Genomic DNA, 5,704 nt, shown 5'->3' on the forward strand with positions numbered 1-5,704 from the left:
ATGGAATCGCTAGCTTTTCTTTTGAAACTTGTACCTATTTTATAAAGCAAATTTCAAATTCCCACTACCTAATTTTAAATTGAAAAAAATGAGATTCTCTCCCAATTTGGCCTCCATGCAAATTAATTGGGCTTAGTGGGAGGAGTTACATGCAAGGAGGTGGAGAAGCCTCTAGAAGCTTCTTATTCCTCCTACAACATGTGCCTTAATGTGAGGGAAATTAAATAACTAAATTAAAATGCATTTTCCATGTGTGTGTGGTTTATTAATTTATTCCCTTACAATATTCAATAATTCATCCAAAGAGTATAAATAAAGTTTTGTATTTAAATAAAAAAAAAATGATAAAGGAGGGTTGTGACAAACTATGATAGCTATCTAACTCACTATCTAATGCATGCACAGACTGTACAATGCCTTGCATACTATCTGCAAGGCGTAACAACTGAGGGGGTGGATGAAGCTCATGCCTAATAGTGTGAATATCTCTAATCAGAGCATCAATATTTGTCCTAATTGTCTGTCGCAACTGCTCTGGTGGAGGTGGAGGTGGAGGTGGAGGTGGTGGAGGTGGAGGTGGTACTATACCTAATAGCTCATCTATCTCAAACTCATCCATCATGTGAAAATAATCTGCATATATATACAAACATGAAAATTTACAATTACAAACTTAAAATTTTCAATTACAATTACAAACATTAAATTTTCGATTACTTTTATAGGATTTTATATAGATTGTTACAAACAGAGATTAATCAAAAATTTATAAAAGACATTAAAGGGAAGAATTATTCGGGATTAATGTAATAAATATACAATTGAGTTGTTTCAGTAACCTTTTGAATCTTTAGGCTTCACTACAAGCCACCACAATGGTATACCAACAAGGAAACATGAAACTCATTAGGCCTTTGGGCTTTGTTTAATTTCACTTAAAATGAATCCAAATTCATCTTGTCCTTAATGAAAGGCGTCATTAATATTTGACTATCTTCACTTGTGTTAATAAAGAGAACAAAATATAAGAAGTCTATTTTGTCTTACAATTTTAAATCCCCCTCACTAGCAATAATTTCACTAAAAAGGAAAATTGATTCAAGTCTAATGGGTGAAGGCTCATTGCGAGATTCTCCTCAAAAAAATTATAAAAGTGATTTTTGTAGCTCCTTTTTTACCTACTTAAGTTGTGGAAAAATTTTATGTTCTTTTCATGTTAAGCTAGCTAAATGTCTCAAGATTTTTACCCCTAGATTTTATTTTCCTTTCTTTTGACATCTATTAATTTTAAGATAAGAGTTATTTCTTCATGAATTGATCCTAGTTGATTCCTCTAACTATGCTTAATCCATTGAGAGTGTTTAGCTGCATTTCTATCCATTCCTTTCCAATAGAATGTTCTTAAAAATTGGAATTACTATTCCAATCCTTACGGATTTTTTAGGATTATGATCTTTTTAGTAGAGCATATGTATTGGTTATTCTTATTTTTTGAAGCTCACTTCATCAATGTTCGACAAGATATATGAAGGGTTGATCATAAAACTACATAGTTTTTTAAAGTTGAAGGTGAATTTGGGCTTTAGAAGATCTTCCATGACTTGTAAAGTCAAAGGAGGTGATCTAAAACCAAGCATATAATTATTTTAAATTTTATAAAATCATTATGCTCAATCAATTTGGGAAATATAAAAATAATATCCAATCTCTTTACTATTTTAATTAAACTAGTCCCTTTTGTTTGTCGATGTGAGTGTTCCCTTTCTAATTTTAAATTATAAACTTGAAAATTTACAATTACAATTACAAACATGAGGAGACATCATAGGTTTCTCTATTCATCCTTTTGTGGTAAAATTAGAAAGGGATAACTATGATTCTTTTGTAAAATGGTATCTTCATAAGTTTTAGGTGGTTTAATCATTTTCCTTTTATGTATGGAGTCATACCTAAACTAGAAACACTAGAAAATATATAATCTTGGTGTAACATCATTGACCATGTAGGAGTGATTTGATCTAGTATCAAGATCATGATTCTATGTGTATTGCATTGGATATTGATTTCCCCCACACACTTTGGAATAGACTTTAGGAGATCCATGGAGACCCTCATATCTCTCCATTCCTAGAGGATCCTATTGTAGATTGTTTCATTCCCTTTGTAGATGAAGATCACATACCCTTCGATGGTGATACTTAAGAGGAAATTCATTATATCATATTAAATAATTTATTTACTTAAGATCAACTTTTATTTACATATTAAATAATTTTCAAAATATATTTTAATTATGTACATCAATTATATCAATTAGAATAAACATTTGGTAATGAAATACAAGCAATTATCATAAAAAATTTAGAATCAATTCATTCTAAATGTAAAATGATACATACACATATAAATATATAATCAGTTTTTTAATTTAATATATACTTGGCAAAATAAATTTATATAGACGTGTAAATTTTTAAGTAATTTAGTGGGGTTTATAATGAAACCTATCCAAGAAAATTTGTCATATATTAGAATACATAACTCATCTACCCTATATAGACACCACCCTCAACTCTCCCTTCTTGGTTCTTATTTTACTATTTCAATTAATGCTTTCACATAATATAATACATTCACTTCCAACACACACTCTACTATCTTCATGTGCATTTTGCAAACCAGCCAACACTTTACTAATATTGCTACAATAAGATTGCAATACCTCAAACTCTTGATGTACACCTTCTATTTATACTTTCTTGCTTTCCATTTGAGGCAAGTAGGTTACTAAGTCCAATCCTTTCAAGAAATCAACAAACATTTCTTAGACAACCCTACCTTGATTCTCCCTTAACAATTTTCATGTCCATAATTAAAAGGAGTCTTAAGATCCATTTTTATAAGCCTACATTAATAATGAACATAATTAGGTTGAAGAAAAACCCCTCTTAGATAAAAAAATTTGTGATGTTACCTACCTCCATACTTGTCTCAAGCATCATAGGTAGTTGGGAGCTTATTCATAATTGTTAGTAACATGTGATGGATTATAAACATGATACTTCGCAATTGATAATAATTCTATTTCATCTAAAATAATTACATATTCCCACCATTGTGCAAACTATGCACTAAAGAATTACAAGGTGATTATTGCCTAGTGATAGATATTGGTATAACAATTCACATTTTATTACAAATTGGTATAAGATAAACCAAATAATTATAACATACACTTTCATGGCCTACCCTTATATTGACATGTATGAAAACATAATGATGTAGTGATTGTATTAGTTGATATCCACTTGTAGCCTAGACAATTCCTGCACTATCTACAATGACCCATTTCTAATCATAGCCAATCCTCTTGATCATGCAAAAAAATGGGCCACCATTCCCTATACATGAGGTCTTAATTATTAGTTGTTATCATTAAGACGAAGACTAACACTACCCTCAACGGTCTTCCACCATACTTGTATAGGCCTTAGTTCAATACTCTAACCAATATATTTTTGACACATTATGACACAATGATGGTACATAATCTTGAGAGGTCACCTAAACACAATGACATGGATAAAATTCAGGGGCTCCTCAACATTTCCCTCACTATATTCTATGCCCCTCTAATGCCAATCCCTTTTACTCATTTGCATTCTTCATTCTTGATGTGGATTTGGCCATGTGCGTATGATTGTGCCATTTACATTTTGAATGTAAATCTTTCAGTTTTACTTTGATCTTATTCTAGATGCTTCATTTGTTGCATTGTATGCCCCTGAGTGTTTATTGTTTTCTTAGTTTGATATATGTTTTGTGATTGCTTTGGACCCATGATGTGTTGGATCGCCTTATGGTGATTTGTAATTTTGTAGTTACATTGAGATGAATGATGATCTATTATACCTTTGCTAATTATGATAGACTGAAAACCAAAAAAAACTAAATTTAACTCTAAAAGCTCCATTCAAAAACTAAATATATGTTCCATTTGATACAACATTGCTAGGAAAAACACTGATCACTAAGCACCATTTAATTTAGGGTTTAGGGTTAATCAACCAAGATAGTCAAATTTCTCTTGGGACTTGTTCATTTTTTTCTATTTAGGGTTTAGTGTTCGTTTTTCTATTCAGGGTTTATTGTTTGTTTTTTGCGTCTAATGTTTATTGTTCGTTTTTCTGTTCAGGATTTATTGTCTGTTTTTTGTTTCTAATGTTTATTCATTTTTCTGTTCAGGGTTTATTGTCTGTTTTTTGCATTTAATGTTTACTGTTCGTTTACGTTTTTGTTTTTTTCCTATGGTTTAAATACTATTCATGTTTTTTGCAATATTTGAAAACTGAAAACTATTTTAAACATGAAATAAAAGACGATTTTCAAACTTTAAAACATAAAAATTAAAAAATAACAATACATTAACATTTTTTAATGAAAAATAATAAAAATAAATAAAATAGAATATAAAAAATAAAGCTAAATACCTGGAAGGAGGTAAAAATGGTCTAGGGGGTCAGCTGAGGTGAAAAAAACGGGTACCGTGCTCCTCAGAAACGCCTACCCGTTTTCCAAACAGTAAAAATGATGGGAAAATGGTTAAAAAAAATAAATAAATACATTTCAAAAACGGGCGTCCGTTTAGCTTCGGGCACCCGTTGCTAAACGGACGCCCGTTTTTTGTTGGCTTGGGCACCCGAAGCTAAACGAGTGCCCGATTTGTAAAAATCGGGCACCCGTTTCTAGCGGGCTCATTTCCCAACTCGTAGACTTCCGTGGGATTGGGACCCAACTCTGTACATTTACCCAGGAAGGTAATACCATTTTCTCATATGTGAATGTGAAATAACAAGAAGAGAACCTGGCTTATTGACGTTTGGTGTTGAATCCTCCTTAGATCCTTCCTTGCAAATTTGAGAGGAATCTTCCAAACAACAACTTAGAATCCTGCAACGGAAATGAGACTACCAAAGGAGATCCTACTACTACAAACTTGGGAAATTTTCTTGAAAACATAATCAACTCCCTTCTTTGAAACTTGCATACAATTTTATAAGAAAAATCTTTGAATTCCACTATCTAGAGAAATTAATTAAAAAAAAGAGATTCTTTTCCAATATTGGACTCATGCAAATTGATTAAACTTAGTGGGGGAGTTACATGCAAGGTGGTGGAGACTCCTCTAGAAGCTTCTTATTCTTCCTACAACATGTGCCATAATTGGGAGTGGAAAAATAAATAAGTAAAAATAATGCCTTTTGAATTATATTCTCCAAGTGTGTGTGTGTGTGTGTGTTCATTTTATTCTTTTATAACATTTATTCAATCATTTAAAGTAATTTAACCAAAAACATAATAGAATTGTATTTAAATCAAAAAGTGATAGAGGAGGGTTGTGACTTCATCCCCCCCTTAATTTGTGCATCATCCCGATGCACTTATTGAACGCATCCAAAAGAGTCTATAGTTCATGATTAAAACAAAAAAGGAAACAACTGCTCTATCTCTCTAGTATCTTCCCACGTGGCATTCTTCTCATTATACTGGTTCCATTGTACTTTGCATTGATCAACCTCTCTGTTGTGCAATTGGCATTGGTGACTCTCCAAGATTTTGAATGGCTCTATCATTATTCCTTCCATTTCTTGGACCTGTAAAGCATCCCAATTCAAAATGTGTTTCTCATCAGGTACATACTTTT

This window comes from Cryptomeria japonica, chromosome 7 (genome assembly GCF_030272615.1).
Source record: "Cryptomeria japonica chromosome 7, Sugi_1.0, whole genome shotgun sequence".
Classification (NCBI taxonomy): Eukaryota; Viridiplantae; Streptophyta; class Pinopsida; order Cupressales; family Cupressaceae; genus Cryptomeria; species Cryptomeria japonica.